Genomic DNA, 13,320 nt, shown 5'->3' with positions numbered 1-13,320 from the left:
AAGAAAAAAAATAAAATCTTCAGGCATTCGTGATGCTGCATTGTCTACGGGTCTTATTTTAGACGTTAAAGGACTGGAGCAGGTATATAAATATATATTTTCAGTTGGGTCGGAACAATAGGGGTTTGTGCCTAAAGGTCTGGTGTATGCCACTGCTTTGATAATATGTAATTTGAAGAAGGGTTACTTTGTGGTCTGGACTACTCGTGAAGAAGTCATATTGGTGTTTTAACAGACGTTTTGTTGTCGATCGAGATAAGAATCTTGAGAAAACTAATAAGTTGATACTATCATTTTTAAACATTGTAATTTGATTGATTGAACCTCCAGGGTTAACAAGGACATCTATTTTTAACGTTTCATGTATTTCAGTAGCGCCACTCATACACGTCATGGCACTGGCACCGTGGTGATTTTTTATATTTATAAAACGTGTTTTGCTTATTGTCAAGATGAAAAGCTTAATATGGTTTTTAGGCGTCAGGCGAACGGTCACCTTGATAGTTCGGAAATAGTTAATTTAACTTTCTGGTATTATTCACCAATAATAATGATTATGTACAGGACGATAATCAAGGTTTTATTTTTATGTATAAAGTATAATAAGGTTACAGCAGTATAAGTAAAGGCATCCGCTACATTTTTAACAGCAGAATTATTCATTAATTAAAAATATGTGTGAATATAGGTGAATTTGGTTTTATTGCACAATTTTCAAGTACACTTTACAGATCCAATTATATTTTAATTTGGGACTTGTTTCAGGCTGATCAGGGGTAGGTGTTCGTAACTCCGAAGTATCCATCATTATATTGCTTAATTCAACAAGGTCTATCAGCTTGCACTCCATATTTTCAAAAATTCGTTTTAGAAGGGTGCATATTATTTTTGCGACTATTCTACTTCCTGTCTGTTTACTTGCCTTTACATTTCTAGTTTATTCTGCCAACAACTATTCTCTTTCTCCACTGTCATCAATTAAAAAATTCTACGAGTACCTCATAAATTTTTGGTAATTATTATTTGTAAGTACCCTCTGTCTGTATAGCAGTTCTTACATTTATACTCCTTCTTTAGTACTTCTCAATGATGTAGAAACATTCATATTATAAGCCTAAAATCAACAAGCATATAATCATATTGAGATTTTAAAGTGGCCACTTAAAATAAAAAAATTCAATTTATCTAAAAATGTGGGTAATATCGTAATCACAGAAACCAATAACAAAATGCTTACGATCAAGTTAATGCTTGGAAATCCATTAATTATAAGGTTTTTTAAAATTTCATAGTCTTGCGAGGTAATAGATTTTGATTGACTTTAGAAATATATGTTTAAGAGCTGATTTAATTGTATCAGTATTAATAGCACTGATGAATGTCCTATATGTGGCAAAGTTGATCAAAAGATATTCGATTAACTCCTCTTATGGTAATTTTTGTGATGTAAACAATCAATCTTTGCTGCTCTGAGTATTTAAATAACACTCAAAATATAACTATAGTATTTAGCTGTAATACTTCGTAGCAAATTCTTTTAACGACGCCTGCGATCCAAAATATCCATGATACATCTAGTGTGACTGAACATAACTCACCTAGCACTTCCTTCTAGAAGCAGAGGCATCTGATCTCATCGGATCAGCCTCTATTTCTATTCATTACTTTAGAATATAATTGTGAATGATCCTCTGATGACGCCTTAGGTTTTAGTATTTGAGTATCTGATTTGAAGGGGCAGATGAGTGAGACGGTGTACAGATTATTTCTGCTTATTTATGTGGATATTCTAAGGAGGAGCATGAAAATGCTAATGCTATCTGAATATTGAACTTAAATAAATGAATAAACTGAAAATGACATAAAACCATCATTGTCTGTAGTGTTGATGTTGCTGAATTTTTAAGCTTCTCGCTATGCCATTTCACTCTACCGAATGCCAAAATAATTTTTTACAGTAGTTATGAGCCCTACTGATTATCATTAATATCTTCCAGATTTTCACCGTATTTTCTTGATCCCATTCAATTATATGAATGCTTATAAATTACACCTGACAACAACGCCTATGTTTTTTTTCAGGTAATCACGTCGCATAGTTGCCGTGTTGCACGCACCGCTGATTCATGGTGTTGTTTTTTGGTATAGCTGGTTACGTTATGGGGCGTAGAAAGGCGGAATAAAATTTAGATTTCGTTTCACTCCGATAGATAACGAATAATTACTCGTTGATTTTTGTATGTTGGGTGATGACAACAACGACAAATTTGTCAAGCTTTTCTAAGAATACTGAAGTGGAGAATGCAGATTGCGGTAATCATCAAGAATTGACCTTTAGGAGAAGAAGATGATTCGTAGTGGTTTTAATCTCGGTTTTTATTGCTTGGCGATTATGTTTTAATGTTCTTTTTTTTAATAAAATTCAAGGTGATGTAATACTATTTTGAGAGTAAATGTGATTGTATATATAGCTGCGCTGTTTTGGGTGTGAAAAACTATTATCTTTCTGATATTTTTTTATGTTCTATAAAGTCGTTAGAACCATTAATTGATAATTTTCATAAATTACTTTTATAATTCTGAAAAGTATGTTTGATCCAAATAAAGCTTTATTAGATCTGTCAAGGATATATTAAAATCAATCAACCTTTTTGCAGAGAAGAAAGTCAACCTATATTGGTACTATTAAAAAATTATTCAACCTCACAATTTAGTTGAAGGAAGGACATAATATTACAAATAATTATTTTATATTGAACATTGATCATGACTGTTCATTCAACAATCCTGAATTATCTAGTATAATACGTTGTTTCTATCCTCCATCACAATCTCCCGTCTGCGGTTACTTGAGAGAGGTATATGTTAGTTAGAATATATAAAAGATATTTTTTATGAAATAGCGATTAAAATATATAACTGACCTTTGAACTATTTTTAAATATTAAAAAAATATATATATCCACCTTCAATGCTCGATCCAGTTATCCTACAAGTTTTTAGAATATATTTATTTTTATATTAATCTAAAAATTTCACGCATAATACAACTCTTTATATTTCTTCATGTACATAATTATTGTTGTTCTATGTTCATATGCCTTCAGGCGATGATATCAAAAACCCAAATCATAAACATTGATTGCCTTCTCATTTTACCAACGATCATGATATTCATGTAGCATTATTGATGTTAATAGACCAGACCTGTTGGGTTGTTTACCATATTCAGTAATTGACACGAGATGTGGATTTAAGCAATTTTGAAACGTGTTGGATTTCTACGACCTTTTTCTTTAGACCGCAATGCGGAAGTACTAACAATTTGCATAAACCTTTCCATCTGACGGTTTCTTGAATCGCGCGAGCGCCCACGATGAGTTAAGAACCAGTTTGTGGTTTTTTTTTTCTTTGAGTTGACTCTACATAAGTTTTTCGAAAGAAGATTATGAAATATTTGAGCCGATTAACTTGTCATTAAAGATAATGTCAGCGTCAGTTTATTTAGCTGGCAAGCGCGGCTTAAGGCATTTCTATGCTGTCTGGATTACTTAAGCAGAGTGTCAAAATATTCGACATCATTCTTGTTGGGGACTTAAAGATGGTGGTTTGGTTGAAAAATCTGCTTTTTTACCTTCTAGACGTTAAGGCATCTGATGAATGAAATTATGATTTCATACATAATATCATCATAAGGTTCTGAAAAATTGCATTCCTCTGAAAGAATATCCTGAAACACGTCAACTTACCAACACTGATCAGTATTCTCGATAGGTGATAACAATGGTTCAAATATATCTTTAATCAGAAATTGAAATAAACATTCACGACTTTACTATGTTTAAGAGGTGTAATACCTTTCAGAACTAACGCAGATATTCAAGGTGGTTCTTGAAAACTTTTCATTTAGAGAGTACTATATTGAGAAAAGTCAAATTTATTGTCAATTCTGCAAATCTCTTTTCAAACTGTCAATAAAAAAATTACATTTAATGTCTGCCATCAAACTCGAGCAAAATACATCAAACTCACAAGAACTCGTCTACATATTCTAAGACTTAGCTTTTACTTATTGTAAACCACTTACTGTTCCAATATTTGAAAATTGTCCTTGAGTTAGTTTCATTTTTCAATTCGGAATATAGTTGAAGGCTGCAAATTATTTCCTATTTTTATCAAAGAATTTGAAATATGATCGAGTCGAGCTATGATGGAACTCGACTTGATGTAATTTGACAACTGTTGCTTTTTCCTGGCAAGAGTCGTGGAATTGTTCCTGGAACGTCATCATTAAATTCAATAACACCATTATCTTCATGATACATTAACTGGAGTCTCTTCTTTAGTATTCTCAAATGTCATATTTGGAATCTTAAAAAGTACATCAACTCAGTCATCCGTCACATAATTAACAACCCTGAATATAAGTCATGGAAAATTTCGTGAAATAATTTTGAAATATTCCTAAAAAAATTTATTTAGTCATGCGTTTCATTGTAATATGTTAAATTGGGCTCCAATTAACTTAATGCAATGACATTGCAAGCTATTGATCAATAATTAATTATTATATTGCCATGTATAAAGTGGATGTCAACAAGTTAAACCCGTATTTTATATAATTATGATTTGTTAAATTATTTGATAAATTCATTTTTCTTTTCCTTCTTTTGGCATACAGATTCTTTCTGGAGTTTATGTGAGGTGAGTGAAGATATGTGAGGTTTTAGTAGTGGGCATTTATTAAGTTCGTAAAATTTTACCAAAAATAACAAAAATAGTCAAAATAAATAATTCTTAGCTTGAAATTAAGACCCTCTCAGTATGGTAGGTATCGTATTATAGTTGATAAGACTTGTCTTGATTGTTGATTTGCATTGGACAACTAACTGGGTTAGGTATTTTATGTTTGCTTTGTGTTTCTGTCTCTTTTCCTTTGATAAATAATCATATGTAGAAGATTAACGTCTCGTAAGGATCCTTCATAAATTTGTTACTTAGAATCTCGCCAAACTCAAGCATTGTTTCATTCTCTGCTTACAAAATAACATTGCAAGCATAAGGACAGGGATCACAGTTTTCTTTGCGTTAAGTTGAAGGTAGTGTATGCTAGAAAATTGGTCTATATTATATCAAGCACCTGGTTAAAGACTTCAATTACATTTATATACAAATATAGCTGAGCATCACTTGCATTCTGTTGTGCTTTGCATTTTTTAAGTAAATTTAGCAAATGTATAAAGAGAATATAAAATTGAAGCCAATACTGAATTCCCTGCTTCACTTAGACTTTTTACCATCCATAATTAGCCTGCCTTCTGTCAACTAAATAATTTTAAAAAAACTCAATTGCTGAATTACTGAATCCCATGCAAACCATCCATCTCCTTACTGACATTCTGGTAATATTTTATGAGCCTTAACTATGCGCTCCAAGATTTTTTGATAGCACTTGTAAGATACTTACTATAGATTAAGATCATTTAAGGACTTCAGTTCATTAATTTTAGGAAAAGCTACTACCTTACTAAGCTTCCATTAATTGAAAAAAAAAACATATTTTAATAAGTAAAAGTTAACAATATGACAAGAGGGAAGGCAACACATAACTATAACATTTCTGTGTATTTCATCCTCGCCAACCGCAGGAGTTTTTCGCAGAGATATTTCCCAATTTCTATTTCATCAACAGGTTTTAACAAAAATATGGCAGGTATATTTTTTGTCTCTTTGTTTATAAAAAAATTGAATATATTAATATTAAATTTTTTTTTCAAACTGACAAAATGTTGATTTACCATATCGCAAACATTATTAGGAAGTTATTTTCCTTCGTATTATTCAGTTTTTTTGAGCCTTTCACATAGACTTACAGTTAATTTTTAAAATACAGTGAGACTGGGATTCTATAGCCTTATTTAGAGCATTTATTATTTTCAAGTTATAAACCTGCCGTTTTAGTTTTCCATAATATACATTTTTGAGTTTAGTTAGTAACAATAAACATTAAGTAACTTATCCAAGCGTTTTTCGAAACACTACAAACCGCATGTGCTATCGAAGTGATCCGAAACTTTATGTCCTCACTTGAGCTACTGTGAAGCAGCATTTATAAAGTTTTTTCTTGCGCACAGTGGAGTTTTATCACGAAATTTTGAACAAAATGTACATTGGCCACAAAACGCTAATTCAAAATAAAGAAAAATTAAACAACGCGACTCAATTCAATCAATTTTTAGGGTATATAATTCCTAAAACTGAATTATATAAATCCAACGTGAAGCTACGTCCAGAGCAAAAGCAACAAATAGGAACTTTATGTTTATGTTGCTTTTTCTTGGAATTTTCTCCTAAATGTCGCTGAAAGTTTTTATGTAATTTCCTCATTTACGATTGCATCAACAAAAGTTTTTATAAGTTGCATGTTCCCATATTTAGCGGCCAAGATCAAAGGAAATATAGAAATATTGAAAAACATTTTTTGTTGTTCAACAGTATTTAATAGTATGGACGGACACGTTGTTGCTTGCTCCCTCAACTTGAAACTTGGACTGGACAACAAAAAATATAATGTGCCATATTGAATTATACCGAAATGCCGAGTGGTAACAACCAGTGGATCAGGATTTGTAGGTGGATATATGTAATCGAATTTGGCGATTGATGAAGTTAAATAAAAAGAAAAAACAAAAAAGAGTTAAAAATACATACTGCCTTTTGAAATTTTTACTTGCAGGTTTCTATTGTTAAGCTTGGATATCTATTGAATTAATATGATTTGTCGAGAAACCAACCTATCTACTTTAATTCCTAAAAGAGTTACACAATCTAAAGTTTTAAGATCTTTGTTGTTTGATTTTTAAGTCGTTGATGACGTTGATTTTCTGTAACAAATTTTATCAATTGAGATTTATAAATTTTCAGTTATACGTTATTGTTGAAAAATTAATTTTCAAGAAATGAGAGGGTGCTGAAAATTATGTGGGTTATTACTAGATTATACAAATATACTATTGTATTTTTTGACTAAAATAACATTATTTTAATAGTCCTTTTGCATTTTTGTTACTAGTCTTTACCAGTCTCTGTTACTACCTTTTTGTAAATTATGAAAACACACTTGCACTAGTATAGATAGTTATTCCTCGTCAGGTCCTCGTTTGTTTTACTTTCAGCAACATAACGAAACATTCAAAAGAATGTGTTACCTTGGTGTGGACAGAATTTTTGCTATTGTTTTTGTAAACAGGTTGCGATAACCAGCAACAAAATCTTCCTCTGTTTTTCTTTGGTGTGCACAAAGCTTAAACCTTACGACTCCTAAAAATTACGAAGCAACCAAACACAAAATCATTTAAAAAAAACACTAAATTCATTCGTATTTACTTAAACGCGGCCATCTCCTCGAGCCTAGCAGCAGGTTCTGTTGTTTCTCATTATAAATCAACAAGGCTGTGCCGTGACGTCATGACCGCATCTGGCAACGTCGTGCAATCGACCAGACGAGCCGAGGCCGTCCCCGCCATGAACCGCTCGCAATATTTTACTGGCCCGCCTGGAAAGTCTAAAGGGGATACCCAGTTATATGATAGTAATAAATTTTTGTTCAGAACTGGTAGAGAAAGTAGGTTTGAGCGCGGCCGGGTCGTTCGTGGAAAGAAGTTTTGTTGGGGCCGTATAGCGCGCTCCGGGATTATTGAAAATGCCGCTCTTATGCCGGAGGTCCCCCCTCGTTAAATTATGGGTATTCCGGATTGCAATTTTAGATCGATTTTCCTGAAAATGCCGTGCCATTAAGCGAGGCTTATTACGGGTATATACGCGAGTTTTGGTTTTGTTGGAATTTTCGAAATTGGTTCAGTTACGTGTTTAGGGGTTGACGGCAAAAATCATTATTATGCTGAGATATTTTAGGTCTTTCGTAACAGCCATAACTTATAATGCGCAGTTGCATATTGTTACTCCATAAATTTGTTTGTTTCTTGTCCTCTAAGCCCAATTTTAGACTTTCAACGGCAGCCAAAAGTTTCCTATTTCGAAATTTAAAGGTCTATCTTTAATTTCTTCAAAAAATCAAGGATAATACCTACAAATCAAAGAAGCAGACCACTGGTATAAATTGTCCACTAGTTTAATAATTTGCCAACGCAAAGGGATATACAGTGTTTGCGAAAGGTTGGGATATCTTGGAGATTCTACAGACCACAATATGTGAGTTGACCCAAACATATTGAAAATGTTTAAGGGAATTTTCCACACTGTAGGCTGTAGGTTGATAATTTTAAGCGGACTGTATTTAAAGTTTAGCGGCAAAAAATAATATTTATTAATGTTGCTATTATTTTAAAAAAAATACATATATAGTATCGGACAAAATTAAAGCAACTTTTAAAATATTTGCATAAATTGTTTATATTGAATCCTCTACAAAATGTTTTATACAAATATGTTTGTTTGCCAGGCAAGAATGTTGTTTGTTTACTGTACAGTTTTTCTTGTGCTTCAAAGTCGAGATAAAAAATATGATCATATATAAAAACAACTGCGACAAAATTAGAGCAACTTAAAAACAAACTGGTTTTACTATTGTATGAGAAACTGTGAGGTGTGAGGTTTTTATTTAAAATATGCCGCGTGGTGTGTATTATTCGCTGGACCTAAAACAAAAAATGATTGATGCCTATTTATCTGGGAAAAAGCAAGTATGGGTATCAACTACATTTGGAGTTGGAAAGGACGAAAGGACGTTGTATCAAAAACTATTAAAAATTACTGAATCCGAGGTAGGGTTACGATCTTTAATCGTGGTGGCCGACCAAGAAAAAACACTAAAAAACTTCGACAGGCACATTTAACGACGTAGTATAAATGATCCAGGAATGTCTTCGACTCAAATTTTATCCACAGTTGGTGACGTAAACGGGTCTTCCAGAACTATTCAATGTCGCTTATAGCGGATTTCGGATTACCCCCGCGAAAACCAGCCAAAAAACTTGTCTTATCTAAGCAAAATAGGGGCGCAAGAATATTATTTGTTAGATTTCGTCAAAAATGGACCACCCACGATTAGAAAAAGATACTTTTTTCTGATGAATCTAAATTTCTTATATTTGCGAATGACAAAAGACAATTTGTAAGACGTCCTGCAGAAAAAAGGTTTGACCCAAAGTACGTTGCTACTGGACTACTGATGGATCTATTCACTGGTTTAAATAAACTCTATTTAGATGCTCTCTTAATAAAATAGTGCCGTCATGCATAAACATTATGCGTGTAATGGAAGCTCTTCGAGCAGAATGGGCAATTGTTCTTCAAGAAATTTTAAATACCTTTGGCCAGTTAGTCTAGGTGATAACTCAACAGGTCCTGTTAAATATTGTCCAATTATTCCCGCCCATAAAATAATTTGTACTTGGTGGCGAATGTGTCTTATTGAAAGATTAGGTGTAAATTATTACATAATAAATAGCTTAGCTCTCTAATCTATTACCATTAGAAACTTGGGTATGTTACTAGACAGACATGCGTAATATTGGTTTTGTTGTGCGTAACTCTATTGCTCCTGCTATTATCTGTCTCTTGTTTAGATGCTCTCCTTTTCAATTGTTCGTTCTGGGATTGAATATACCTCGCCTGTATGGTCAACTTTTTATTCTAACCATGTCGAAACAATTAACGCCATTCAAAAAGCATTTTTTGTTACCTAGCTTTCAAGGCTGACATTGAAATTTAAAGTGAAAAGGAATTGTTCGGATTTATTCACATTTAGAAAATACTGAATGGAATACTTCATTAAGTCTTTACTTTATTCTTGTAAAAGGGTGGATCTGCTGTTAAAATAAATAAATAATTACATTGAATAGGTAACAACCAACTTAAGTCAAATAAATGAAAACTAACATGGCCTATGGGATACACTGCAACAATTCGCTTTGAAATTAATTTTAGACCTACTTAAAATTTTAATTCAATGTGCACTTGCACAAGTGAAATACAAATGTATGTATGCAATTGTCTTTTGACTCTTGAGCTGATTCGAAATTGCCAGATTATATAATACCAGTTACATTAATTAGTAAGCATTGTATTTACATAATATATATTTTACATTACACAAGGACAATTTCATTTCGATTTAAATTTAAAATCAGTTTAAAATGAAAATCAATAGGTACCCATCGTTTCAAACTTCAAAGACTAATATATACCTACATATATATCTGATATACTGTAAAGACGAAAGATAAGTTATTTCCATTAAACTATCATAATTTTTATAAATATAAATTAATTACATTAATCAATAATATTACAATTTCCCACATTTCTTGTTTTAATTATTGCCATACAGAAACACAGGATTCATAGCTAATTAAATTAATAATTTAAATGAATTTAATGTGTATTGCTATTTTTAGCGATATTTTATTTGAATATGTAATGTAAGATTGATCATTAGTAGAGGCACATTAGTTTCTAAAAGTATGTGAAATCAGTATTTTAAAATTTATTTTTTTGTGGTCTCTACACTATTTTATAGTGTCCTTTTACTTTACCTTAAAATATATAGTTGGCAACGAATAGTGCTGCTGTGGTGTGTATGCATTTTATGTTTTTTTTTTAGAATATTACATATAAGTTACTGGAATTTACTGATATATCATTCCGGTTATAATATCTCCAATCCAAATTAAATTTACGGTTAATTTCATATATTTATTTTTTTTATTATTTGGAGTTATAAGCAATAGAGGTTATTTACTGAAATGATTATGACCTTGAAAACTGACCCGCAAATGTAATTTGTAATTAATACTCAAATAGTATATAAGGACGACATCTGACAACCTTGTGGCCTCTTTGTCAGTATTATATTTTAAATACTCGGATGTTTTTCGCCAAAAATTATATTAATATTAGTGCTTAATTATTAATAGTGAGCTATAAAATACATAATCAAATCCCTTTACATTCTTAATTAGATCTTCTTTACCGGTCTTTAATTTGTCCTATTTAAGTTTATATTACCTATATCAGATACTAACTCTACACGTGTATATATTAAAATAATTAATTTAATCACATTACAACTAGCATCTAATTTTTTTTCTCAAGAAAATTGTTCCCATTACTTTCATGAAATGAGATTCTGTTCGTATTAGAAAATTACCATCCTCAGAAATGAAATATAAATTGCCTTGTTGGAAACGTTACATTGATTAGAAGTAGTAATGATGCTTCGTTTTAGTCCCTTTTATATAAGTGGATCTATTTAAATCTTATTGATGTCGTGTGTATCTTGTTTCATGTCCTTCCAGGAATCGATTTTATAAGTAAGAAACTACTTTTTTCCCAGTTAATGTTGAAATACGACAACAATTTGTAACTCGAGGCTACCAGGAAAAGGTTTTCTAACTAGATCCTTGCCATTGGAAAGTGCATTATTTGTCCTATTACAAAAGATTTTTGTAATATCACATTGACATTTTTATCAAATAAAAATGTCAGCGACTCAGCATAAAGGTCAATTATGGTTTCATGATTTATAACGTTCCTCTGCATAGGTGTGTTAAAGTTTGAAAGGTGATACTGAGAAGTTATGTAATTTGTGTTGTGGATACGGTGTAATAAAGACAAAAATAGAGAGAAGCTGTTCATATTTGTTATAAATCGCATGTTATATATATTTTAATAAAAAATTCAGATAATTCCGTAAAATCCCGGTTCAAAGGACCGAATTTTCATTGTTTTATATATTTTTCTGGCTGCCTAAGCAATGTTATTTCGCAGTTCTTTCAGCAATAATGTATTCTATAAACATATCTAGTTTAAGACCTTGCTCGGAGCCTCGAAAAATGTATATTTCTCCATTATTTTTTCCCTATTTTCCGCTTGGAGTATTTTCCAAAGCGAATACTTGATCCTAAATCAGCAAGGCTTTGTTATTTCAATAAAATTACAGTTCAGTTTGGGCTTCAAATGAAACTTCTATATAGAAGCGCTCTTTGGTCGTTATAGAGGAATTTCAGGAGCTTGATGTTTCCTAAGCAGTATTTTTAGTATTGTCAGAAAGTGTTTTAAAGAGTTAGTAAATTTCCAAAATAAATAAACCCTTTTTTAACAAAAATATTAATTTTGAAAAAAATCTTTAACAATGTATAACTATGATGTGTTATGGCTTAAAAACTATTTTATTTAATTTTAAATTAGTTTTCATTACAGGGATTTAACAGACGCAAAAAAATAAAGCAAATCTCAGGATAATTTCCCATTTGGTCTTTCTTCTCAGCTGTATCAGTATTACTGTTGGTTGTTGCGGTATCGTAACGTTAAATTCTTCCATAATACTTTATTTTTCTTAATTTCGGCCAAATGATCAATGCATCGGTTCATCAGGTTTCCAATTCCTTGTCGCACTGTCCTTGTATTTTCAGTAGTTAGTCATTATCTAGAGAAATTTGTTCGATGCTGGCTGTTTCTTTGTCGATCGTTAAATATCCACAAAGTCCCTTAGATTTTGCGTTTTTTTTCATCGTACTTGCAAATATTCCTTGACAATTTATTTTTCATTTTGCTAGTATAAAATTTTTATATCAATTTAATATATATTTAATATGTAACTAAAACTATTTATTGCTGTCGTAAACCCACGGTTCTCTGGAATACTCCTGTTGCTTCAAATGTTTTCCACTTTACCAATTTCACTTGCCTATATAGTTTGCACGTGACAACGAGGTCGCCCCGTGATCAGGATCAGCTGTTCTGTATTAGTGAACAACCAATTATCATTGCAAAATTGATAGCAAGTGTGCGAATAAAACCATGCCTATAACCTAGAGCTAATTAATAACTGTGCAAATTTTCACGTGATTCTATATAGTCAGTATAAACGAAGCTAGCTACAAAGATCTTTAAGATGTATTCAGAAAGTCCTTTGAAAAAGAAAATTGATAAGTATGCTTTTAACCCTTGACTTTAAATTGGAAACAACTGTTTAGAGGTCTGAAAATTAGAAATAAAATATCCCGACGTTAAATGCGTATTTGGTTTATCAATTGGCTAAAAAATGACTTAATTCGTCCCACATATTTTTTTCAAGTGCCACCTTATACGAATACTAGTTTAAATATGTAGGTGGATGGAACATTTTGTTTGTCATTCATTTATTAAGAAATCAAATTTCTTTTGGATTTTCTAACTCATATTTAAACATTTCTGGTACTGGAACTGATTCCCTGTTTTAGGTCTTCAATATTTCTGGATCTATGCCACAAATAGACTTTACCTGTAAGGTAATCCCAAAGGTGAAAATCTTATGCA

General features: G+C 31.6%; 1 protein-coding gene and 1 long non-coding RNA gene across 4 annotated transcripts in view; one reads left to right on the top strand and one right to left on the bottom strand.

Annotated features, from left to right (window-relative positions):
* The window catches only part of LOC126737312 (protein split ends), a 137,378-nt gene that overhangs the window by 48,439 nt on the left and 75,619 nt on the right, over positions 1 to 13,320 (top strand). The gene's annotated exons all lie outside the window — the stretch shown is intronic.
* Positions 6,230 to 9,907, bottom strand: LOC126737320 (uncharacterized). Its single transcript, XR_007660995.1, has 3 exons — positions 9,491 to 9,907; positions 7,387 to 7,564; positions 6,230 to 7,320 (listed from the first exon to the last, which is right to left on the bottom strand). It is a non-coding gene; the product is annotated as an uncharacterized LOC126737320 (long non-coding RNA).

The sequence above is a fragment of the Anthonomus grandis genome, chromosome 6 (genome assembly GCF_022605725.1).
Source record: "Anthonomus grandis grandis chromosome 6, icAntGran1.3, whole genome shotgun sequence".
Classification (NCBI taxonomy): Eukaryota; Metazoa; Arthropoda; class Insecta; order Coleoptera; family Curculionidae; genus Anthonomus; species Anthonomus grandis.
The sequence above is the reverse complement of the archived record's forward strand: the minus strand, read 5'-3'. Positions and strand labels throughout refer to the sequence as shown.